This window comes from Triturus cristatus, chromosome 3_2, assembly GCF_964204655.1.
Source record: "Triturus cristatus chromosome 3_2, aTriCri1.1, whole genome shotgun sequence".
Taxonomy (NCBI): Eukaryota; Metazoa; Chordata; class Amphibia; order Caudata; family Salamandridae; genus Triturus; species Triturus cristatus.
In genome coordinates this window covers 92,809,811-92,835,720 of record NC_140584.1, presented here as the reverse complement: position 1 = coordinate 92,835,720, position 25,910 = coordinate 92,809,811, and the positions used below count along the sequence as shown (strand labels likewise).

Below are 25,910 nucleotides of genomic sequence, written 5' to 3'. Positions count from 1 at the left end.
TCACGCCAGATCGCATTCAAGTTATTTTAGACACACCTGTGCCCCGTACTCAGAAAGATGTTCGAGCATTCATTGGTCTTATTTCTTTTTGTAGGCAATGGATCCCTAGTTTTTCACATATTGTAAAACCTTTGTTGGCCCTCTTGACTAAACACACTCCAATGCCCCTTCCATTGACTACTGAATTCCAGGATGCTTTCCAACAGTTGCGGCAAGCTCTCTGTTCTGCACCAGTATTAGGCACTCCAGACTACACTAAGACTTTTACACTCTATGTACACGAGAGGGATGGTTGTGCACTCTCAGTTTTAGTACAGACACATGGTGATAAGCAGCGTCCTTGTGCATATTTTTCAGCTGTTCTCGATCCAGTCGCTCGTGCGTTGCCTGGGTGTTTTCGCTCTGTTGCAGCAGCAGCTGTGTCCATACGTCAGAGTGAAGGGCTAGTCCTGTCACATAGATAACTTGTGCTAGTACCCCATGCAGTTGATGCCCTTTTGAATCAAACTAAAACGCAGCATTTAATTAGTGCTCACTTGACAGGATATGAATTGACACTTTTGGCCCCTCATATTACTTTGAAACGATGTTCAACTCTTAATCCTACCACTTTGTTGCCGTATCCGGCTGCTCAATCCCAGTCACAAGAGTTTCATGATTGCATATTCCTTACTGAGGAACAAAAAAAAGGGTTGTGTTGACCTGCAAGATACGCCCCTTTCAAACGTTGATGGAGAATTATGGGTTGATGGGTCTTGTTTGCGACTACTAGATGACACGACATCAGCTGCATATGCAATCACAACGCTTCAGATGGTAGTTGAAGCAGCTCACATTCCACAGAAGTCAGCTCAGGCAGCTGAGCTCATAGCACTAACAAGAGTGTGTGAGCTTGGTACTGACTTGTCTGTTAACATCTATACAGATAGCCGCTATGCTTTTAGAGTGGCTCATGATTTTGGGTTAGTCTGGAAGGAAAGAGGCTTTCTTACATCACATGGGGCGCAAATAGTGCATGGAGAATTAGTGCATACTCTCCTGACTGCCTTGACATAGCCGAAGAAGATAGCGATTGTCAAGTGTAGCGCACACAAGAAATTGACTGATAAAATAGGGCGAGGCAATGCTTTCGCAGATCGCATAGCCTGCGAAACTGCAATGCAGCCAAGCACCACATCTATGTACGTGGTGAAGTCACAGGCTGAACATTGGCATGATGCTAGGCAAGAAGTGCTAGATATGCAGTGATCTGCCTCTACAGAAGAGTTTGAACAATGGTCCAGGGAGGGAACATTAGATGATGAGGGCTGTTGGAGAAATAAATACATGACTAAGTGGAGACTACCCACAGCCTATATACATCCATTCATATGGCACATGGGCCAGCACATGTTGGAGTATCCTCAATAACGAAGTTGCTTGCGCAAGTTTGGGATCATTCAGAAATTGCTGGCACAGCTAAAAAGATAGCGCAGTCCTGCTTGATTTGTCTCCAGTACAATCCTGGAAAAAGGACACGAAATCCAACAGGAGGGTTTGCTACACCAACTGCACCATTTGAGGTTCTGCAGATGGATTACATCCAGCTTGAACGCTGTTATAATTTAAAGTATGTTCTAGTAGTGGTATGTGCCTTTAGTAAGTGGATAGAAGCATACCCTACGAAAGATAATACAGCTCTTACTACAGCGAACTTTTGTGGAGTGATAACGGACCCCATTTTATTGGGCAAGTTGTTGAGTATGTCTTGAAAGGATTAGGGATTAAGCAGAAGTTTCATGCTGCCTTCCACCCACAATCAGCAGGACTAGTGGAACGATATAATGCTAACTTAAGCTTAAATTAGCTAAGATTCAGGCTTCCACTTCTCTGAAATGGCCAGATGCACTACCCTTGGCATTGCTGTCCATTAAGATCAGTACTGCATACACGATCTGGCCTTACATCGTATGAGGTGGTATTTGGGTGGCCTATGAATATTTGGGGGATTCCTAAGCCACGCCCCATACATGATGTACCTTGTGTTTTGATGAGTGACTATCTATCAGAGTTGACTGATAGCCTGCTTTCTATTCATCAACAGATTCGAGAAGCTCTTCCTGACAGGTTGGAAGGTGAATGCCATGAATTGCGATCTGGAGACCATGTAATGGTCAAAGTCTTCCAGAGGTCAAATAGCTTGGAGCCCAGATGGCGCGGTCCTGAGCAGGTGCTCTTGGCAACAAGAACTGCAGTCCGAGTGACCAATCGGAAGAACTGGGTTCACTCCACGCACTGTAAAAAGGTGCCATCTGCCCCGGTGGAACCTGCTGCACTTGCCGACCATCGAGACATCCTGGACACAGAGAGAGGCCAAGCCATATCACCTGAGGAAGTCTTCCCGGACCACACGATCCCTGGTACATCTCGATATCAGCTACGGCCCGGAGAGAAACTGCATTGCTGAAAGAGACTGGTTGAGCAACCGTCCTGGGTTAGTGAAAAACTGAGCTGCAAAGGGGGGGAATCTATTAGTGACACCCGTCTCAAACTCAGAGAAGAACCAACGGCTGCCCAGGACTTTAGAGTTACATCTGCTTTGTTATTTCAACGTCAAGATAAACATGCCTATGAAAGGGACATCGACTGCTGCGAGAATCTGCGATAAGAAGACTATGTGCATTGCTGGGTTTACTGTCAGTGTGATCATTATGGCAGTAATTGCTTGGGTTGTAGAGGAAGGGGCTCCTGCTCGACGAGTTTTGACTGCCACTACTCCAGCACCTATTGAGCATCACTACCTTACTCTCCCTTATCAGGAGCAGAAGCATCAACAGTCCTATCTGAACAACACGTTTATCAAGATGTTACAACACACACATAATGTTACGAACATTCCCAACTGTTGGTTGTGTGAAATGATTCCAGCTCATCAGAAAAAGGGAGGAACACCATTTATTCCTTTGCCATTCTCACACAAATGGTTCTTGTAGGGCCTGGTTTGCACTACTCTGGGCCGCCCATGTTGCTAATTTCACTGATTATGGTGTGGGAAGATTGAATTATCAGCTGAATAAGGTGTGCTATCCTGATGATGAAGGTGATCCTCAGGCTAAAGGAACTATATGGGAGATGGACGAGTATCGTATAGGAAATTCTTCTACACACTATGTTTTTCCAAACATTCGAACTGCTAAGGGCAATGGACCATTTGTTATAGCTGTGACTAGAGCCCGTGCAGATTTGTGTGTGAACAGTGTTGGCAGAATTCCTGTAGGGAAAAGTGATTGTACTTTGGTTTTAAATATTTCTGGAGTAAATAACAGCAGTTTAACGTCATTGCACAATACATATTCTATTTGCGGGAATAAGGGATACATAATTTACCTATTGGCTGGTCAGGAACATGTTTTGTGTCCTTTCTATTACCACCTGTGTTCTTAGCACCTACATCATATCATAGAGATTTCAAACTGCTCAATGACATTTTACAAAAATAGATTTAAAAGGACAATAAATCATGATGAAGTGGATCAGACTCATACTACACTGCAGCAATATGTTGATTTCAATTTAGGGCTGTTTTTCTTTGTTGGGGCTGCTTTGAATAGCTGACAGATTAGACGTTTGACACATGTCGTAGAGGCTTTAACTAATCAGACAGCTATGGCACTTGGGAACATCACTGAAGAACTACAGATTGCGAGGATTGTGGTGCTCCAAAACCGTATGGTCCTGGATGTCGTTCTAACTGATCGAGGTGGTGCATGTCGCATCATCGGGAGTAGTTGTTGTGTCTTCATCCCTGATTATGCCCCTTCAGTTTTTGATGTGATCTCAAAATTGCATAGAATTACTGCTGAGATTCACCCTGATACCGGAACATGGACTTTAGCCGGTTTGGCTATGGACACTGTTTACTACCTAGGGCTGGAAACTGTTAACGATATTATGCATATTGTTTGCAATTTTGATGACATGCTGCCTATGTATACAATGTGGACTGATGTGTTGTTCCCTCTGTATCACTGCTTGTACACCTGCTAGACGCAATGTCAAGAAAAAAAATGCCCATCATGTATTAGACAAAGAAGTTAATGAAATGATGCAGTTAGATGTATATGATGTATATTTGGACTCTTCTAAATTATAGATGTCTTCAGCTAATGCTAAAAGGGTCGTCTGTGGGAATTTAGCAGAAATCGCTGTTAGCATGAGCTGAATCCATCTTGTTTGTGGCAACCATTTTAGTTGACCATGTGCTCGCCATGAGCTTTCTCCCTCTTCACTGTTGACTGCTCTTGTATTTCACTTGAGTCAGGAACTATAATTAACTCCTTCAGTATTGAGCCAGAGCACTGCACATGCTCAGAAAGGCCCAGCTTCTAGAATGCACCTGTCTTAGTTTCTAAATATCAGGCTGTTTCAACTGATGTCAGCAACTCATTTCTTCTCCTACTTTGTTGACTGAGCATTTTCTGTACGTCCATGTAAGTGAATAGCTATTCTTGTGTTTACTTGTACCGCCTCCTTTTGAGCTCCTGTGTGGGTACAAAAGACCCACAGTTCTTCTTTTCCTTGTACTACCTCATACACTGCCTGAGGGTTTTGTATGGCTGTAGTTCCACCTCATGAGGTTTAGTAAACTGTTTTCTTGATATTCCAGCTTCTGTGCCAATATCTACTTATTGGTCTGAGGACTAGTGCGCAAAGAAGGGCGAATCCCTAGCACCGGTAGGCCTTGCTGAGATCTACTTCTACAGATTGAAGAGGGACAATAAAGCCGAAACCGGTCTTGGGTTGCTTATGTTCTGGTTCAGAGAGGACCTAGCTTGGTAATGCAATATGGACAGTTCCTATTGAATAGAACTAAGGCCAATTTGCCTATGATTGGATGTAATCAGAGGTTGCATGGTGAGGGAAAAAATGATATACTGGGATGCGGGCCTTGAGTAATTCCCATTGTGACAGCTTGTCATTCTTGTGTCAAAATGCGGGGCATAACATACTGCAGGTAATCTTGGAATAAGGAGGCACCCATGGCAAAATGTTGGTGCTTGTATATTGGAGGTACATCTTGGCCTTAGAGAGAGCTACCGTGGCAAATGTGGGGAGGGGAGGCGTGGCAGCCATGTGAAATTAATTGCCCTAAAATCCTAGAGTCCTTTTTGACATACTTTGCACCCGTTAAGTCTGGGTGGTGTGAATGGCAAAATGCTAGTACTCGCATATTGTATGCAATTCTTGGCACGAAGGGGGTACCCATCAAAAAAAGCTGGCAGTAACACCCTCGAGGTCATTCTTATCATATACAGGGAACCTATAGCAATGTTTTGAAAAAAAAATAGTCAACTCCTGGGACGTGTTAGACTTCATTGGCACACATGAAAGTGCTGTGCACTATTCGAAGCCAGCTTTTAAAAAATATTTCTAGGAGCCGGTAAACCCCCAAAATCCTCTACAAACAATGTGGGTTTGCATGTTAAACTCGCTGCAATTCATGACAAATATTACGCTGTTGGAAAAACCCACTCCCACACTGAGAGGGTGGTGGTGGTCTCCCAGACACTCTGTGGTAGCTTGGCTCGAGTGGTCAGGAATCAGGCACCGTGCTAAGCATACGATATACCCATACAATAACCATGCGTGCATCCGTTCCAAAAACGACTCTACACCGTAAAAATTATGAAAATATCTTTCTTTATCTTCTTTTTCTCTTAGTTGCTGATTAAATAAATAATAAGACAATCACAATATACAAGGCTTTTTAAATAGTGCAGGTCAAATAAATACTGTCTTAAGGATTCAATAAATAGGGGTGATCATAAATAATTAAGGCATAAATATAAGTGCAATACATACAGGCAATTAAATATTCTGAGGCAATAAATACTGCAAACCAATAAATATTGTGCGACAATAAATACTGTGGAACAATAAATACAGTGAAGCAATAAATAGGTTAGATACAATAAATACAGTGCTCTCAATATATAATTAAAAGCTGACAGTGACACTCATAGAATCAGATCACATTTAGATTTCTATGGGCTGATTTGGCCCAGTCACAGCTTGTGGTTAGATGGATGGCTTGAGGGTGTCTAATCCCTGGCTTGGACAAGGCTGAGGCCTAAACTGAGGTAGATCAAGGGGGGAATTCTAGAGATCTGGCTCTCCCACTCTACACAACCCCTCTAAATTAGTCTCAGCTCACCCCTGGCACAATCAAGCTGGTTCCAGCACCTCTCTAGCCCCTAGGGTAGTCTCTCAGGATTCCACAGGGCCTTAGGCGCCCTCTATTCCACTTACTGCCCTTTTTCTGAAGCTCCGACGCCACTGGAGTCGTGTCGACGCCGTGAGGCGGTTCCGGTTCGATGTCGGCGGCCTCGGCACAATGTCAGTTCTTGACTACGCCGGTAGGCGGTTCCGGTTCGATGTCGGCGGCCTCGGCTCGATCTCGACCTCCGATTCGATGACGTCGGGCAGTCTTGGCTCGATGTCGACTTCGGGCGGCTCCGGTCCGATGGCGACCTCAGTTTCGATGACGTCGGCCGGCCTTGGCTCGATGTCGACTTCCGGCGGCTCCGGAGTGCGATCCCCACTCCCGACCTCCGGTGCTCCTCTCCTCAGGTTCCGGCGACTCCGGAGTGCGACCTCCACTCCCGACCTCCAGCACGATTCCCTTCAGGTTCCGGCGACTCCGGAGTGCGATCTCCACTCCCGACCTCCGGCACGCTTCACCTCGGTCTCCGGCGACTCCGGAGGGCGGACTTCACTCCCCCGTCGACACCGCTCACTCGACCTCGGGTGACTTCCTCCTCGACCTCTGGTACTCTCTACGACCTCCGTCGGCGCCCTCTCTCGACCTCTGGCGGCTCCGGGTACGACGTCTGCTTTTCCAGTCAGCGCCGCTTCTCCACCTCGGGCTCCGGGTCTCTAGGCTTCTCGACGTCGGACTCCAGGAAAACCAATAATCAGGTCAGGATTTTGCTATTGTTTGCTTCTAAGGCCTGTTCCTGCTGTCCAGGTCCTTAAGATGGTTTTTCCTGCTTCTTCCCACACAGGGCTCCAGGCTGGGCTCAGTCAGTAGGGACTAGTATCAAGGGTGGGTTTATGGACCCCACTCCAGGCACAAGTTTCCACCCCTGCTGCCTCACTCCTTCCTCCTTCAGGTTTCTGCTGCTCTCTCTTCACCAGTCAGGTGCCAACTGCCAGCTCCAACTGCCAACTCTCTGTCTTAGCTTCCCAACATTCTAAACCGCCTCCAACTGTCACAGGGCTCCAGAATGTTGCAGAAGGTTCTAGTAGGTTCCAGTGGGTGCTGGTGATGTCACAGGTGGCCACCATTTTGTGCTCCAGGCCCTCAGACAGAAGTTCCAGGGGTAGATAAAATGGCTCCCTGAATCTGCATCAATACTAAAAAGTCTGGTGGTTCCCAAAAAGGAAAAATACTAACAGGGTTTGAGGCAAAAGTGGGACAAAATAAATAATGATGAGGAGGGACCACCCAAAGGGCTGACAGGTCTAACACGCGTCCCCCCAGCTGAAAGTGGGGAGAGCTACCCAACCCCTTGGGAGTTCTCATCACTAAGGCGGAAATACCTTGAGAGACCGTCTGCATTGGCGTGGTCCACTCCAGGCCGATGTTCCACCTGAAAGTCCATTCCCTGTAGGGAAATAGACCACCTCCACAACTTGGGATTCTCCCCCTTCATCTGCATCAGCCAACGAAGGGGTCTGTGGTCGGTCTGAACCAGGAAGTGCGAGCCAAACAGGTATGGCCGCAACTTCTTCAGAGCCCATACCACTGCAAAGGCTTCACGCTCTATTGCACTCCACTTCTGTTCCCTGGGGAGTAGTCTCCGGGATAGGAAGACCACGGGTTGATCCAGACCCTCTTCATTGAGTTGCGATAACACTGCCCCAATGCCATGTTCTGATGCATCTGTCTGGACAATGAACTCCTTGGAAAAGTCTGGGGCCCTTAAGACCGGGGCCTCGCACATGGCTTTCTTCAATTTCACAAAGGCCTGCTGACAAGCCTCCGTCCAGACTACCCGTCGAGGTTGTTTCTTGGACGTGAGCTCCGTGAGGGGGGCTACGATGGTACCGTACCCCTTCACGAAGCGGCGGTAATATCCCGTGAGGCCCAGAAAAGCTCGGACCTCAGTCTGTGTCTTGGGGGGTTCCCAGGCCATGATGGCCTCGATCTTCGCCTGGAGGGGTTGCACCGCTCCCCTACCCACCAAGTGTCCAAGGTACACTACCGACCCCTGCCCGATCTGGCACTTGCTGGCCTTGATCGTCAATCCAGCTTGTCTCAGGGCCTGGAGAACAGCTTGCAGGTGACGCAAGTGATCCTCCCAGCTGTTACTGAAGACGGCTATGTCATCCAGATAAGCAGCAGAGAAACTCTCTATTCCGGTGAGGATCTGGTTTACCAGGCGCTGAAACGTGGCAGGTGCGTTCTTGAGCCCAAAGGGCATCACACAGAACTGGTAGTGGCCATTGGGCGTGGAGAAGGCTGACCTTTCCCTTGCTCCATCAGTCAAAGAGATCTGCCAGTACCCAGAAGTAAGGTCAAAGGTACTTAGATATTGGGCAGCTCCCAGCCGGTCAATCAATTCATCCGCCCTAGGGATCGGATGAGCATCAGTTTTGGTCACTGAATTCAGTCCCCGGTAGTCCACACAGAACCTCAGTTCTGGTTGGGCACCCGGTGGTGCAGCTTTTGGTACTAACACCACCGGACTGGACCAGGGGCTGCTAGAAGGTTCGATCACTCCTAGCTCCAGCATCTTAGTGACTTCACTGTGAATGCTGGCCTTCACCTTGTCTGACATCCGGTAGATCTTGGACTTCACAGGTGGGCTGTCTCCTGTGTCCACGTCATGGACGCACAGGTGAGTCCTACCCGGGACAAGGGAGAACAACGAAGAGTACTGTCCCAGGACCTGGCGGCAGTCCTCCCGCTGTTCAGGAGTTAGAGATGGGGAGAGAATCACTCCCTCCACCGACCCATCCTTCTCTTGAGACGCAAACAAATCGGGGAGAGGCTCGCTGTCCACGTCCTCTGCTCCGTCAGTCACCATCATCAAGATGACTTCGGGCCTCTCGTGGTGGGGTTTGAGGCGGTTGGCGTGCAGCACCCGTAGGGGCTGACGAGGGGTTTTAAGGTCCACCAAGTAGGTAGCCTTACCCTTCTTCTCCAACACCTCAAAGGGTCCTGACCAGCGATCCTGGAGGGCGCTAAGCTCTCCGGGTTCGATCACCCACACCTTCTGGCCAGGCTCCAACTCCACCGGGTGAGCATTGTGGTCATACCACGCCTTCATCACTGCTTGGCTGGCTTCCAAGTTGTCAGAAGCTTGCTTCCACAACTTAGCCATTTGGCTCCGGAAGGCCAGCATGTAGCTCACCACGTCCTGGGGAAGCTTTCTGGGAGTTCTTTCCCATCCGTCTCTCACCAGGTTGAGAGGTCCACGTACAGGGTGCCCATACAGAAGCTCGAAGGGGCTGAAGCCCACTCCCTTCTGTGGCACTTCCCTGTAGGAGAACAATAAACAGGGTAGGAGGACGTCCCATTTCCTCCGCAGGCTTTCAGGCAGACTTCTGATCATGCCCTTCAAGGTTTTGTTAAACCTCTCCACCAGACCATTGGTCTGGGGGTGGTAAGGAGTGGTGAACCGGTATGTCACTCCACACTCCTTCCACATCGCCCGCATGTACGCTGACATGAAGTTGGTCCCCCTGTCGGACACAACTTCCTTGGGAAAACCCACTCGGGTAAAGATTCCCATCAGGGCCCTAGCCACAACAGGTGCTGTTATGGTCCTCAGAGGTATTGCCTCTGGGTACCGTGTGGCATGATCCACCAGAACCAGGATAAACCTGTGACCAGCTGACGTTGGTGGATCTAACGGACCCACAATGTCGATGCCCACCCTTTCAAAGGGGGTGCTAACGACAGGAAGTGGTTCCAGGGGAGCTTTCAGCTTCACCCCTGTTTTCCCACTGGCTTGGCAAGACACACATGTCCGGCAGTAGGTATCGGACGACACTTTCATTTGAAGCCAATAAAAGTGTGGGACAAGACGGGCGAAGGTCTTGTCTTGCTCCAGGTGTCCTGCCAAGGGGATCTCGTGAGCCAACTCTAGAAGGAAGGCTCGATAACGTTGAGGGACTACCAAGGCTCGTGACGATCCATGTAGGGGTGCCTTGGGTTCACTGTAGAGGAGGCCATCCTCCCAGTAAACACTGTAGTTCCCTTCAACGTTCCCTGCTGCCTGGGCTGCGGCCTGTCGCCTCAGCCCCTCAAGGGTAGGGCACTCCCTCTGGCCCTGGCAGAATTCCTCCCTGGACGGGCCTCCCTCCACGTGCCACTCGGCCGGGATGGGTAGGTCCTCCAGTTTGGTAACGTCCCCCTCCGCAGACTCCTGGTCCACCACCTCCGGTGGCCTATCCGTCCTACGGGGTGGGGACGCCGAGGCAGGCTCCTCCTGTCCTCGGTTCTTCCCTTGACTGGCAGCTGGCTGGGCCTTTGTTCCAGGCTCCAGCCGAAACGAACTCCTTCTCCGGGCAGTCGCGGACCTTGTGCTAACACAGGCCCAGTCAGGTGTACCCAGCATCTCAGTATGAGTCCGGTATTCCACCTCCTTCCAAGCATTGTGCTCCATGTCATTCCCCAGCAGACAATCAACTGGCACGGCAGGGCTTACGGCAACTCGAAGTGAACCTGCAACCCCCCCCCATTCAAAGGGAACCTCGGCCACTGGATAGTGGCCTGTTCTGCCGTCAGCCATCGCGGCTGGGTGGAGTACATCGGGAATTACCTGCTCTGGAGACACCAGTTGGCTACGTACCATAGTCATACTGGCTCCTGTGTCTCTCAGAGCCTCCCCTCTTTGGCCGTTGATGGTGACCCACTGCCCATACTTTACGGTATTTGCGGGCACCTGGATCTTAGGAACCATCTCCCGTTCTCCCAGGGACACTAAAGTGACACCCGTCCACTCCCTTCCCTTAGTTAAGGGCATCTCCTCCCCGAGCACTGCACTAGCTACTCCGGGGGTCTTTCCTCCAGTGGGAGGGGGTGGTCGTTTCAGGCACTACGGATCTCCTTTATAGTGTCCAACGCCACCGCACTCGTAGCAATGGACAACCCTTGGCTGCTGACTCTGGCCAGGATTAGGGTTTCTGGGTGGGTTGGCCCTAGGGGTGATTCCTGTTCCCTTTCCTTGGAAATTATTTTGGGGGCCTTTGGAGAACTCCTTTTTCTTTTCCCCTCCCTCTTTCTTCTGGGGGGCGCCCTGTCCGGCCTTTTGAGTATCCCCTCCAGTCCCCCTTGTGGACACCCGGGTACTAGCCCAAATGTCCGCCTCCTCAGCAAGCTTCCGGGGACTGGTCAGCTTGCTATCCACCAGGTGTTGACGCAGTTCAGGGAAACATTTCTCGAGCAGGTGTTCCTTCAGTACTAGATCAAACAACCCCTCGTAGTTCCTCACTTCACTGCCCTGAATCCAACCCTCTAGTGCCTTCTTTGCATAGTCCAGGAAGTCCACCCAATTCTGTGTGCCCAGTTTGTGACTACCCCTGAACTTCTGTCTGTACTTTTCGGGTGTTAGTCCAAACTTTCTTATGAGCGCCAGTTTCATGGTGGGGTAGTGGGTCTGCTCATCCTCCTCGAGGGCCAATAATGCATCCCTACCAGCTGGAGGCATGTACTTGTACAATCCCCCTCCCCAGTACTTCTCTGGAACCCCATGGGCCCTTAACGAGACCTCATAGGCCGCTAGCCACTTGGCGATATCGTCACCCGCCCCATAGCTAGCTACTATGTCCTTTGGCAGGTAGGGTTTGGGTTCCCTGGTGTACTCTCGTTCTTCGCTGCCACCGTTAGGTACAGGGTGTGCCCCGATTCTCAGGATCTGAAGATCTATCTCTTTCAGCCTTATCTCATGAGCCATCCTCTGTTCCTCCTTCTCTTTCTCCAGCCTTGCTAAGTCCCATGTGAGCTGTCTTTTCTCCCTCCGGTCTGTTAACTCCACTTCAGACAAGCCACCGCTAGAGGCACTGCTGCCCTTCCTGGAAAGTGTCCTGGGCCCCGCTAACAGGTTCCCCACCTCAGGTTGGTACAAACCAGCTCCCTCACTGTCGGGCTCTCTATCCCTGTCCTCCTCCTCAGCCTTCCTTTCTCGTCGTGCCTCCCCCCAAGCCCTTAAGCTGGTTTGGAGTGCACCCTTCTTTGCTCCTGGGGGACAATACACCCCCTCCCGCTGACAAAACTCCCTGAGTTGGGCCACAGTGTACGTTTCTAAATTTTCCAGTACAAACTCCATCTTGCCCACTCAGGTCAGAGGACAGTTATTTGCAGTAACTATGCAGGGGGGTACCTTATATAATACCTCCTCCCACCACCAGAGTAAATTTGGAAAAAACACAAAAACCCACAATTAGGAAGGCCGCTTTGAGAAAACTCCCGGTGTAGGCCTATGGACTACCCACAGTTATTGTTGAGTATACGTAGGCACAGCTCTATCCCACCACTGAACACCAATTATGTTGGAAAAACCCACTCCCACACTGAGAGGGTGGTGGTGGTCTCCCAGACACTCTGTGGTAGCTTGGCTCGAGTGGTCAGGAATCAGGCACCGTGCTAAGCATACGATATACCCATACAATAACCATGCGTGCATCCGTTCCAAAAACGACTCTACACCGTAAAAATTATGAAAATATCTTTCTTTATCTTCTTTTTCTCTTAGTTGCTGATTAAATAAATAATAAGACAATCACAATATAAAAGGCTTTTTGAATAGTGCAGGTCAAATAAATACTGTCTTAAGGATTCAATAAATAGGGGTGATCATAAATAATTAAGGCATAAATATAAGTGCAATACATACAGGCAATTAAATATTCTGAGGCAATAAATACTGCAAACCAATAAATATTGTGCGACAATAAATACTGTGGAACAATAAATACAGTGAAGCAATAAATAGGTTAGATACAATAAATACAGTGCTCTCAATAAATAATTAAAAGCTGACAGTGACACTCATAGAATCAGATCACATTTAGATTTCTATGGGCTGATTTGGCCCAGTCACAGCTTGTGGTTAGATGGATGGCTTGAGGGTGTCTAATCCCTGGCTTGGACAAGGCTGAGGCCTAAACTGAGGTAGATCAAGGGGGGAATTCTAGAGATCTGGCTCTCCCACTCTACACAACCCCTCTAAATTAGTCTCAGCTCACCCCTGGCACAATCAAGCTGGTTCCAGCACCTCTCTAGCCCCTAGGGTAGTCTCTCAGGATTCCACAGGGCCTTAGGCGCCCTCTATTCCACTTACTGCCCTTTTTCTGAAGCTCCGACGCCACTGGAGTCGTGTCGACGCCGTGAGGCGGTTCCGGTTCGATGTCGGCGGCCTCGGCACAATGTCAGTTCTTGACGACACCGGTAGGCGGTTCCGGTTCGATGTCGGCGGCCTCGGCTCGATCTCGACCTCCGATTCGATGACGTCGGGCAGTCTTGGCTCGATGTCGACTTCGGGCGGCTCCGGTCCGATGGCGACCTCAGTTTCGATGACGTCGGCCGGCCTTGGCTCGATGTCGACTTCCGGCGGCTCCGGAGTGCGATCCCCACTCCCGACCTCCGGTGCTCCTCTCCTCAGGTTCCGGCGACTCCGGAGTGCGACCTCCACTCCCGACCTCCGGCACGATTCCCTTCAGGTTCCGGCGACTCCGGAGTGCGATCTCCACTCCCGACCTCCGGCACGCTTCACCTCGGTCTCCGGCGACTCCGGAGGGCGGACTTCACTCCCCCGTCGACGCCGCTCACTCGACCTCGGGTGACTTCCTCCTCGACCTCTGGTACTCTCTACGACCTCCGTCGGCGCCCTCTCTCGACCTCTGGCGGCTCCGGGTACGACGTCTGCTTTTCCAGTCAGCGCCGCTTCTCCACCTCGGGCTCCGGGTCTCTAGGCTTCTCGACGTCGGACTCCAGGAAAACCAATAATCAGGTCAGGATTTTGCTATTGTTTGCTTCTAAGGCCTGTTCCTGCTGTCCAGGTCCTTAAGATGGTTTTTCCTGCTTCTTCCCACACAGGGCTCCAGGCTGGGCTCAGTCAGTAGGGACTAGTATCAAGGGTGGGTTTATGGACCCCACTCCAGGCACAAGTTTCCACCCCTGCTGCCTCACTCCTTCCTCCTTCAGGTTTCTGCTGCTCTCTCTTCACCAGTCAGGTGCCAACTGCCAGCTCCAACTGCCAACTCTCTGTCTTAGCTTCCCAACATTCTAAACCGCCTCCAACTGTCACAGGGCTCCAGAATGTTGCAGAAGGTTCTAGTAGGTTCCAGTGGGTGCTGGTGATGTCACAGGTGGCCACCATTTTGTGCTCCAGGCCCTCAGACAGAAGTTCCAGGGGTAGATAAAATGGCTCCCTGAATCTGCATCAATACTAAAAAGTCTGGTGGTTCCCAAAAAGGAAAAATACTAACAGGGTTTGAGGCAAAAGTGGGACAAAATAAATAATGATGAGGAGGGACCACCCAAAGGGCTGACAGGTCTAACATACGCCTAGGGTTTTAAGTGGGCCGGGTCTCACTGGGTCTGAGCACTGGCAGTTTTTTAAAGGCGGCCTCGAAACGGGTCTCTAAAGGGCACTGTTTTGTGCCCTGGCACAAGCAGTCAGTTTTTTTCCGGGCTGCAGTGACAGCAGGCACTACTCACTAGTGGAGAAGTTACGGCATAACGTCATGCCAGGTGAGCGGTGTAGGGGAAGGGAAATCCTTTAAAGAGAGTCATTTTCTCTCTGGATTTCCCTTCTCTTTTTGAAACTCAGGAGCAGGAACATTGTTGTGGTGTCACCAGGGCTGTAAGTCGAAGCTTTTTCAATATATAGAAGCCATAGTTGCTGCTTATTTATCTTATGCAACTAACAACCATTGACAAAGCCAATAGTCCTGACTTCTTGTAGGTATGATGTTACTTGTTATATCACATATCTGGATGCAATGACCGAAACAGCAAAATACTTGTCGGGCAGCACACTATGCTAAGAACTGATTTTTAGCTTATGTGTTTTTAAGCCACGCCCTTAATTACATTGGCCACGCCCCTTTGAGAGACCCCCCTCCGTTTTTTCATCCCACTGAAAGCCCTGATTGCGCCCCTCCTGTTTCAAAGATCATCAGCTGCATTGCCACTTACACACTCACCAATTCAGCTACACCTCCAATCTGTCGTTGACTTGGCCTTTGGGCCTGTACGGTTTCCTTCTAGTGTTTGGCTGAGTTTGTGCTACTGTAATACCAAATATAATCATACACGCATACTCCTGGTCTCTCTCGGTCACTCTTACAGGCTCGTTTCAAACCTTCTTTCCGCCTTTGTCACTGTTTCTCTATTTTTCTCTTCTGTCTCCTTTCTTCCTTCCCTTCCTGCCTCTCTTGCTCAGGGTCGAAGTCTGAAGTTAAAAAATAAGTCTTGCTCCCCAAAAACTTGTGCATCTGCAACCATCGGCACAAATTACGCACTGCCAATAACACAGTTCCCAGTAACGGATCAGAGCATACATCTTGCAACCACGTGAGGTCAAGATGATTATTAATGTAGCCCTGTAAAATCCCTACAAATTATCTTTCCTCGAAGGATTCGTTGAAAACTTAACTCGGATTTCTACTGCGAGAGGCGAGCGTCTTCCTAATTATACATTTTTAAAAATCAAACTGTGGTTGCATGTAAATGTCGTCTCATGTTTTGGGCCCCAGATGCATCAATTACTATCTATAAGAAGAGCTCTCCAAGGAAAACTGCATACCTCGAAGATCCCAGGTTTTCAGGGGAAAAATGAACTTCAAGATGTCTGCTCGAAGCAGATGTCAGAAGCACAGAACACGCATTAGACCTCTAGTTCCCATGGCCTTTGGTGAGCATCAGGGGAAATAAAGAAAATCAGGCCTAATAGACGGTGATGGAGGAGGAGGGGGGGATGGAGGAGGGGGAGGGGGGGGGGATGGAGGAGGGGGCGTGGGGGAGGAAGACGGGGTTTGAGAGATCATTATTCCCTGGGCCCTGTGTGTTTTTTAAGAATCCCAACCTTGTGCTGCAGATTTTAATGCAAGTCTTCACTATTTACGATGAGGCAGCATCCCAATGCTTGATTTGAGCCGGTGGTTTCCGGTGCTCAGCACCGGCACATAATTGTCAACACCGCCCGGTACTAAAGACAGTCTGCACCATGGTGGCGCAGACTTTCTAATTTATAGATGAGCACAACAACAGATGCTCATTAATTCAAGATACATGAAAATGACTGGTACCAGTGCTCAAGCCATTCGTATAGCTTTGAAGGCCTGGAATAGTCTGAATAGACACACTTGTTTGAGTGTGATGGCTAATAGCCGTGTTGATACTGTCATGGACAGTGCTGGCCAGAGCAGTGGGTGGTGCAGGCTGCAGTGGCCTCCGGGTGAGGGCATCGGCACTTATTTTTTTTTTTAATTAAGTACTGCAGCAACCATGGCTAATAGTTTTAGACGGAACCTGATGCTGGCTCTACTGTGATCTTCCTTTCTCTCCAGGATAGGTTTTTTTTTAACATAGAACCAGATTTTCACTCTATCGAGCTGTGTTCGAGTTGGTTAACCCATGGCCTGTAAAACCCTCTGAAATGCCTGAATAAAACTACCAAGCCGCGACTGTGCTTCCTAGAAGGCCTTCACCCGGGCACTGCTTCCATCTGGGTCGGGCTGGATTGGATGTCTTCCAACAGTGACTGAGCAACTTGGCCTGGCCACTATATAATGTTGAAGAAGCGTTTGCCATATGCACCTGCTGACTAGGGGAACATATAGTAGGGACAAATGCCAGCATTGTATTAATCAGTCCGCGCACATGGCATGTGGCATTGATCAGACTGTGAAAATGCTGGTGGAAGGTTCATCAGTCGCCAGTACACAATTGCTCAGCGTGAGGAAATCAGGCAGTGATGGGGGATATGCATTTCTTTACTATAAATAACATTAATTAGCTATTTCATAAGCATTTCTTCTACACCTTCTTAAAATTCAATTTTGTTAAAAGCATTTCAAAGGAGAAGTGGAAAAGGCCTTTAATTTGGACACAGTTTCCTTTTATGTACTCTTTATTAATTTCTATCAATTACTAGCTCTCGGATAACAGCCATGGATGTGGCTTCGTCAAAATCCCAATTTTAGCATAAGTTAAATTGTATACCCTTTGACCCCACCAGTGATATCAAAGGTTGACCCCTTGCCCTTCCTTAACATCCATCACCATCATGTTTGCTTCAAGATGTGGAAACTAAGAAAGGTAAGTGGGCACTTACATGCTTGTTTGTTTTCTGTCTGGATTTCCCAGACAATGGGAATCAAGAATTCTAGCTAAAACCCCTGCCCACTACTAACCGACCCTCATGACAACACTCCTCTGGCAACATGTGGTTCAGCAATGGTGGAGTTGCCAAGGTCAGTGGAGGTAGATTGAACTTGCAACACAAAATGACAACATATCCCAGATGCCCTAGATTTTTTATACCACTTATGATTGTGATGCAACTATATTGTATTGGTACGTTCCATACCACCTGGGAGGAGGTACTACGGACGCCGGAGACTCCTTGTTACACAGGCTTGAATATAGATATGCTGTGTTCCTACAATGTACCAATGCTGTAATCAGAGTGTCAGTGAAATTGATTTCACGGTCTACAACATCAGCAGCTGGAATTTCTGTTCGACAGCAAAGCTAAAATGTAAGTGGAGGTCTACAGATAAGAACATCAATCAGTGCTGGAAAGTAGGGGGGTTTTGTTGTATGCCAGTTATGTCAGCTATTTCTGGGTCAGTTCTGGGATCTGGACGGCCTAGGGAAACAAGCTGAATTTGCCTTTGCCTTGGTGTCATAGTCTTACATCATGCAGGACATATTTCAACAGCCCCCCATGTTGTCTGTATTCCATTTTGGTGCAGCAAGCAGTGAGGGCGTTTTCTTATTTTCACTTGTAGCCCACCCCAAAACAAAGGTTGGATTTAAAGGGTCATCAGCCCTTCTTTTATTTATGTATCATCCTGGCTGAGAGCTATCTGAAACCTAACACCTATATGCCAATGCAATGGATGAAAACAATGGCCCACAGCTTATCACTTAATAAGTACTGTTGGAAATAGCCCTTTCTGCAGGGTCATGCCAGACTTTTTCCCTTCCTCCTCCCCTTTTTGCTGAATTTGTTTTTGTTGTCTTTGGGACTCTGAGCAGGTGTTCCCTGCTAACCAGTACTAAAGTACATGTGCTCTCTCCCTAAAATGTGGTAGCATTGGCTTGTCCACAATTGGCATATTTAATTTAATTATTAGTCTCTAATAAACTGTACTACATGTGCCCAGGGCATGTAAATTAAGTGCTACTAGTGGGCCGGTAGCACGGATTGTGCCACCCACTTAAGTAGCCCATTAAACGTCTCAAGCCTGCTATTACAGAGCCTGTGTATGCAGTTTAAACTGCCATGTTAACCTGGCAAGTTAAACTTCTTGCCGGGCCCCAGCCTTACCTTTTTATACACATAAGTCACCCTTGGGGTAGACCCTGGACAGCCCTGAGGGCAGGGTGCAGTGTGTTTAAAAAGTAGTATGTGTACGTTTAAGTTTTACAAGTCCTGGTAGGGCAAAACTCTTGAATTCACTTTTCACTACTTTGAGGCCTCATGGGATAACATTGGGGATTCCTTATTGCATTTGAGAAGCTGTAATTCCTAATTGAAATGAGGTCGCTATGTCATGTTTAGTACCTATGAAATTGTAATGGCAAATCCCCTTGAATGGTAAAGTTGAATTTATCACCACAATTTTGAAAACTTCACTTTTAGAAAGTTGACATTTTCAAGCTCTTAGCACTGTGTGCCAGCAGCCTGTCTCTAAAACAAGTCTGGGGAGGTTGACAGTTGTGCTTTGTGCATTCCCTCTAGACAGCCACACACAATGGGAGCTTAGATTTGACTTGATGGGCCATCCTAGGAGGAAGGAGCTGAACACAGCCTCACGCTTACACTTGACTAGGCTGTGTCCGTTCTACAAACAAAGGTCTGGATGACCCCCTGTAGTGAATCTGGAGCCAGTCACCACTGGGTATCAGAACTGGACCTCAGACATAACCACTTCAGTACACTTCTGAACCTGTGGATACTCTGGCAGAAATAACATGACTGCTGTGCTGCTGAAGGACTGCCACTCTTCTGGACTGCTGCTCTGAAAGAACTGCTTTCTTGTTGTGCTGACCTGCTTCCTGATGCCCTCCTTGCCTGGGGAAGAAGAGCTAGACCCAGAACCCATCTTGAATCCAGGACCCCAGAGTGACTCCAAGGGCTAGTCTGCTGGCCTCCTGATCTGAGCCTCAGGAACATAACAGGCCTTTGCTACATCGCCGTTGACCTCAAATTTTGGAGTTGACCTGGTCTAGCTTGACCAGATATCCTTGGTTGGAGCTTTATGATTTTAAGCACTATTTTACAGTTTAGCCTTTAAAAATTCATAACTTCGGGTCTACTGTGTGGATTTTTGTCATTTTGGTCTTGTTTTGTTAAGTAAATTAAGCTTCATCTTTCTAACCCGGTGTGGACTCTTTTTGTGTGGAGTTTTCATGTTTTTCGGTATTAAATGTTGCTCAAATACTTAACAAATTTCCCTCTTAAATTAAGCTTGACTGCTCTGTGCCAAGCTACCAGGAGGTGAGCACAGGTTAATTTAGGGTGTGATGTGACTTACCCTGACTAGGAATGTGGTTACTGCTTCCACCCCAGTCAAACGAGTACCCAATTTCTAACAAGTACTTTAGAGAAATTATGACTTGGATGCAGGCGTTTGATTTATTCAACCCGTATGTCCAAGATGTGCATGCACTGTAAGAATGCAAGATTTATCAGTGTACATGAGTAATTATGCAAATTATTTAAATACACCAACAATTTTTTTTATTTAATTTATTTAATGCACTGCTTAACTCAGTGTAGGGTGTTAGAGCGCTTTAAATCATACACAAAGGGACAATAAATCATACAAGTGTGTAAATCAATTTACGTGAAACGTTACATAAGAAAATGAGCATTATGGCCCTCATTACAATGTCGGGCGGAAAGCCTACGAGCGCTGGTTCCGGCAGCCTCAAGGAGCCCGTCGATCAGATGAAAATGCACCATAATCCTTTAAGGAAGCTATTACTGCTGTCGGGATTATGATGTCAGTTTCTGTCAACCTAGCCATGTCAGCCTTTCCGACAGGGATTGGCTATCAGAAACTGACTTTTCCCTCCTGGCCTGCTACATTCGGACCTGGGGGGCACCAAAGTTCCCCCCCCAATATCCCTGCACTGTGTGGCAGGCACCACGGTGCATGGATGTTTACAAACTTCCATTTTTCAATGGTAGCTTATGCTGCACCCTTTTTCAGACCGCCGCACAAGCTCCCATTAAAATGGAAGTTTCCGATCGCACTATGGCCATGATTACGATGTCGGTGGAGTTTCCTCCACCCAACATCGTCTCGGCTCAAGGGACCGACTGATTAGGATGCGACCGAACACTGTTTGGTCAAATTCCTATTCTTTACAATGGGAGCATGTATTCCGGCCAGAATGCATTCTCCCATTGCAAAATAGGAGGTGCAGGTCATCCCTGCACCCCGTGGCAGTCATCTCAAGGTGCCTGCCACGGGGTGCAGGGATCAACAGGGGGGAACGGCCTCCAACTGGAGGCCATCCACCCAAGGGGGCCCTTTTGGGGGCCCCCAAAGTTGAGTTCCGTCAGCCTTTCTGTGTCGGAAAGGCCGGCATGGAAAGGCTGCCGAAACCCGACATTGTAATACCAAGAGCTGAAAGAGCTGCCCTTAGGATTACTGGCTGCATTCCGACTGGCGGACGGGCTCCCTGAGCCTCTTGAATGCCAGTCGGAATGACCGTTTGGATTCCTTTCCAAACGCCTTCATCGTAATGAGGCGGTTGGAAAGGAATGCAACCAGCATATTACAATGCACCCGGAAAGGCTCCAACCAACTGTCGGAGCCGTTTCCAACTGCATCGTAATCAGGCCCTAAGTACCGTCGTATCCTAATTGGGAAGGTGGAACCACCGACCCATGATCAGGCAGGTCCTTTCCCGCAATGGTGCGTCCACCTGACATCGTAATGAGGGCCTATGTGTTAACAATGAATGGTCGGTAGAAAAACAAAGTCAGGATGTAAAATGTAAAGCAGTGATTGTACTAACAAGACTTTATTACTTCTCAAAGAAACCCTTCTTTGCAATTTTATAACAACAGATTAAGAAAAAAAACATTGAGGATCTAAACCCATGACTTGCAATTTACGTGCAGCTCCTTGATGCCAGTAAATAGATCACTGTGCTATATGAGGGTCGCCTTATAAACTGGAAGTAACAAAACGATCTCAGTGTTAAAAGCAGTAGCCCACCCACCTGCCTATAGCGAAATAAAAACCTGTGATCTGCATGATACACAATCCACTTTAGAGCCGGCGCATTAACCCTCTATGCTACCTTATAAGTCAAAACTGTGACAGGACAAAACAGACTGATTTCCAAGTTCCCCCCATAACTCCTCCACCCGTTTCCACTGATACACCTTGACCCCCCGAATGTATGGGTTCCCCGAGTATTTATTTCCAAATCCAGCACTGACCTCAAGGTTCAGAGCATGGAATAAAAAGCAAAATCTACAAAAGGCTGTGGGCATGGCTATCTGCCAAATGTACGATTCGTTTTAATGCTTTACTTGATTTTGTTAAATGGTAATAAGGGATGAAAATGGGCTTTGTAGATTCAGGCAAACAAGCATGTCTGATGGAAGAGAGCCAACATGGAAAGTGCAGAACACGTAAATGTGCAGATAAACACTTTACCGCTACATTTCACCTTCAGTGCTTGGAATAACCTTTTACGAACTAATCACTGAATTTAGTCAGCTGCAAGGGTGAAAAACAGAGAGCTGGAAGACGCGGAGGCCCCTCCCACCTACAGATCAAAACAATGGGGTTATTATGTGGCTGGAATTAACGTGTGCCTTTTTGACGCCTTTCGACAAAGTTGGCCAAATTAAACATTGGCCACAGTGTGGGAAACTGTTGATGCCACTCCGATGGCTAAGGAAATCACATGGAAAATAGACTGAAACATGTGGCACACCACTAAAAAAGAGAGGATAAGGTGCATAAAAAAGAGCTAACAGCAGGCAGGGTCTATTGGACTTTTACGCCATCGGGCATTTTCCTCGTGGGACGGTTTTGAAGTCACAGGGCCGCTGCTGCTGCCTCTGTCACTTATCTCAGATCTCCGAGGATAAGGGCAGTAGGTATTGGGAGAATAAAGAAATTAAGATGAAAAGAGAGCAAAAGTTAAAATAGGGAGAAGAAAAGGAATAGAGAGGATGGGTGGTTAAAAAAGACAGATATAAAGGGAATGTACCAGGGCTGGTTTGGGCATTTTTGCCAGATCTGCTTTTGGCTCCACAGTCCAATTGAAAGTAAAACCAGCTCTGGCAAAAATATTGAAGCCATTCAGGTACCTTTCTCCACTATTGATCTCACAGTCTCCTTCCAGCCTCGCTCACTTCTCTTTCTCTGATCTCACTCCGCTCTCTTTCTGTAGCTCTCTTTCTTAAAGCCTTGACTTTGTGGTTAAACTGAGGGAGCTGGAGAAAGTGAGCAGCCATCAACATCTCTGGGGCTTCGAAAACCGACCTCCAGTGACTCCCGCCTCCTGGGAAAATGCCAGATGGCATAAATGGCCAGTCCGCTGCTGGCAGGCAGGATGGGTCAGTGAGTTTAATGCTTGCCATCTCAGTCTTTTATCTTTCTGTGGCCAGAAAGTAACATTAAAGTGGTTGTTAAGACCTGCTAATTACAGAGCTCATTTAGGGCAGAAATGAGGTATGACGCAATTTATAAAAAACAAGTTAGTATCATTACTAGGTATATTAAGTTTGAACACTTGAACATACTGATTATCCCATTAAAATATTTTCAGAGGAAGGGTTAACAGCTTCTGAAACCACATTTGCAGTGGTTGCTTCAGCCCCTCAGATGTAATGTACAAAGGCTGAGTTCTAGGGCAGTTGGCAGATCAGGTAAAGCACTTCGGCACTCTGCTACCCACATATAGTCACTAGATTGGCTGGAGCCCTACTGTGCTGGACATAAGAATGTGATGTGTTTACTGCAGGGAAAACAACAAGGTGATGGGTGCAATGTTTGAATTAATATCAGCCGCTGGCATTCGCTCAAGCTGCATCCCAGTCCACCATTATTCGCCCACCATGCCACCTCGGTTTGAACCAGCCTTATGCAAATCAGTCTTGACCCTGCTCCTCATGGGAACAGTCCAGCCCGAGCTGCCTGGCCAGGCAATCTCTGAATCAGAACACAAGCAATGCAGGGCCAGCTTCATCCTAGTTGGCGCTCTTCAGTCAGGTATAGCTTGGTTTAGGGGTGGGCGGAATTAGCGAAAGCGACTTTTGCAAATTATCGCGAAAATGTTCAAAATCTCCGCAAACACGCGGAAATATCGCGAAGATGCGGAAGTTTTTTTCCCGCCCGTTCGCGGTATTTTCTGCGTGTTCGCGGCTCGCCAACTTACCCATGCGGTTGCTTGCGGGCGCGGCCATCTTGTTTTCACTCTTCTCGCGGTGTATGATCGCGAGAAGAAAGACGTGATCGCGCGACGCATGGCGTTACTGCGGGCGCGAACTGTCGCGAGACAGCGCAAATGGCTACCAACAATCCAACATCTTGTGGAGAACGCGACCGGATCGGGAAAACTTGTCGGCGAACGCGGGGATTCAGGTAAGGCGATCGCGCGCGCGCGAGAATGTATTATTTTACAGCGCGAGCAAGAACCAAATTATCGCTAAACTGCGGAATGCGGAAATTTTGACATTTTCGCGCTCTCCGCGGAACGCGAAAATGTCAAATTATCGCAATTTCCACGAGCGTAACGGAAATTTAGCCCAGGCCTAGCTTGGTTCCAGTGGCACAGTGTGCCGGGGACCAACTTCTGGGCATGCCAGAGCACTTAGGGCGTCAAATGCAAAAACAACAACGTGATGGATGGAATGCTTGAATTAAGCTCAGCCACTGACAATCACTCGGGGCTGCTTCAGAATCCACTGTTTTCTGCCCACCGTGCCACAGCAGGGCCCAGGGCATAATTAAACAGCATTTTCAAGCACAAAAACAAAATGTGACTTTTTCATCCTCAGCTCTGTTTTTGTAAATGAATAGTCATACGCAGCATGTTTAGAGGGAGATATTCATAGCAACAGGTTTATTTTTTCCACTCTTTGGCTAATTGTATTTAAGACAGAATCTATCTGCATGTTTCTACACATACTGAGCTAACTCTCTCTGTTAATTTACTAGATCGTCTACCTCTGTACAGTAATCCTTTGGAATTCTCTTCCCCTAAATTTTACATTTCGCCCTGACTTTCTTACACTCAGCAGAAGCCCGTTTAATATCTGCTTAGGCTCGTCACTTTTTGTTCTGCTAGGGGGACATCCACCATATTTTTAGTTAAACTGCTCGGTTAATAATCTAACCAAGCAATCGAAGACTCACACGCCTGAGTTACCTGAGGTCTACATCCCTGGAGGAGGACATTACCCTGTATGTGAAGTGGTGCACCCGCACAGTCTCGAGTCATCTGCATACACACTATCGAGCTCAAATCAACAGGTGCTACCAGGAGACTGGTACGCATTTGTCTCGGTTGCTGTCTAGTTTGGTGTCATTTGCGATTTGGTTGTTTTTGTGCATGGGCTGTTGTGTTTCAAGACTGCGTATAAAGCAAACACATAGAGTTCAGAGATTGTTTATGAGGCGAAAGTGAAGTTTAACAATAAGGCGTTTGTTGTGGGCAAAGCCCTAGTGACAGGGCTTTGAGTGGGCCATGTCCTGCCGGTTCTCAGCATCTGCAGTGGCCGTATCGGGCTCTCCATTTTTGCCCTTATCCTCAGTGTGAAAAAAAAATCTTAACTCTGCCGCCGACCGCGGCACCCACAGGTGGCCACTACAGCGGTCGGTGCCCTAGTGCTGTCGGGGCACCGGTCACCCCTCCCAAGGGGAGGGGGCGAGGACGCCGGCCGGTGTTCCCCTCTCCTTGTGCTTGCCGGAGGTGACGCACAAGCGCGTCACTTCCTGGCCCCTGTGGAGAAGGGGAGGCTATTTAGCCTTCCCCCACCCTCCTGGCGACCTCTTTGTCGCCCAGTACGCCGCATTGCCGCATCTAGGTCGTGGATCACCCGTAAGATAACCCACCCATTACATATTGTAATATGTAATAAACCTGCAGCAAATTTTACCCAACTCAACAGCCTGTGTGTGTGTTATTTGGGTATGCATTTTGGGGGAGGGGGGGCAGAGGGGTTCCCCTGGCGGTACTATGCTGCAGTACCACTCATCATTGCCTTTGATGTAACGTCAAAGGGGACTCGTTATAGTTCTTTCACTGTCTCATAATTTCACAACTGAAGCATTTTCCACATTCTATACAACTAAACCATAGTTGTTGTTTATTTACCTTATGCCACTAACCATTGGCACAGCCAATTGTCCTGGTTTATTGCAGATGTAATGTTACTTGTATTATATATCTGGGTGCACTAACAATAGCAGCAAAATACCATTTGTGTGGCACACTATGCCAAGCATTGCTTACGTGTTTTAAGCAACGCCCTTAATTACATCGGCCACGCTTCTTAGAGAGATCCCCCCCGCCCAGGTTTTTCATTCCTCTGAAAGCCCCGGTGACAGGCATTAGTAAATAGAGTGAACAGATGCAGTCTGCATAAGATGCACTGGTGGAAGGGGCGGCGTGAAGCATCTGCGAAATAATGAGGAAACTAGGCTGT

At 48.1% G+C, this 25,910-nt stretch overlaps 1 protein-coding gene across 1 annotated transcript in view; it reads right to left on the bottom strand.

The window, feature by feature from the left end:
• Nucleotides 1–25,910, bottom strand: part of ADCY5 (adenylate cyclase 5) — a 1,541,762-nt gene that overhangs the window by 217,941 nt on the left and 1,297,911 nt on the right. The window lies entirely within an intron of this gene.